Source organism: Bison bison, unplaced genomic scaffold, assembly GCF_000754665.1.
Source record: "Bison bison bison isolate TAMUID 2011002044 unplaced genomic scaffold, Bison_UMD1.0 scf7180017857662, whole genome shotgun sequence".
NCBI lineage: Eukaryota > Metazoa > Chordata > Mammalia > Artiodactyla > Bovidae > Bison > Bison bison.
The window spans coordinates 29,135-29,888 of record NW_011488235.1 but is presented as its reverse complement, the minus strand read 5'-3'; the positions used below and the strand labels follow the sequence as shown (position 1 = coordinate 29,888).

At 36.5% G+C, this 754-nt stretch overlaps 1 protein-coding gene across 1 annotated transcript in view; it reads right to left on the bottom strand.

The window, feature by feature from the left end:
* Nucleotides 1–754, bottom strand: part of BEND2 (BEN domain containing 2) — a gene marked incomplete at its 3' end in the record, with an annotated part of 32,554 nt that overhangs the window by 6,061 nt on the left and 25,739 nt on the right. The window lies entirely within an intron of this gene.

The following is a 754-nucleotide window of genomic DNA, read 5'->3' as shown; positions in this document are numbered from 1 at the left end:
CTATCTTCCCCACAAGCTACTCCCTCTGCCTAGAATACTCTTCCTGTTTTCTTTATGTAGCTAAGGAATCTTTCTAAATGTCTTGTCCTTAGGAAGTCCTCCCTAATACCCTCAAAGTAGGTGCTCTGCTCTCTGAGTTTCCACATTACCACACTGGAATGGAATTGATCTGTTTCCCCAATGTGCCCCTTTCTAGACTGTGAACTCCTGTGGTCAGAACTACTTATTCATTGTTGTATTCTTAGTGCCTATGAGTTCCAGGACCTCCATACACATTACTGGAAGACAAGAAGGCAGGAGGCCAGAGTGGATTAATTATGAGATGCTATTTCTGTGTTGTCAGTTCCTAGCAATGAAACGTGCTTTATTTTCCCACTTTTTCTTATTTTGGCTTTTTCTTTATTTTTTAGTGCCAAGTTTCAGCACTGAAGAATTGACCTAGTATTAACCATAAGCAACTATAACCAATAAAGTTTAAGAATTGACCTAGTATTAACCATAAGCAACTATAACCAATAAAGTTTACCTTATTTGATCAGTCTATGAACACGTTTTATTCTTTAGAAATTGCTACCCATTATACACTACTAAATTGTAAAAATCTAGGTTAGACAAGGTGAAAAAGTGAACAGTTCTAAGATTTACACACACTTCATTATTTCTTCAACTATCAATAACACCCATCAGATAACTAAATGAGCAAAGACCCTATAATGACTTTACATACATCTTTTTTTTTCCCCCATGCCATGTG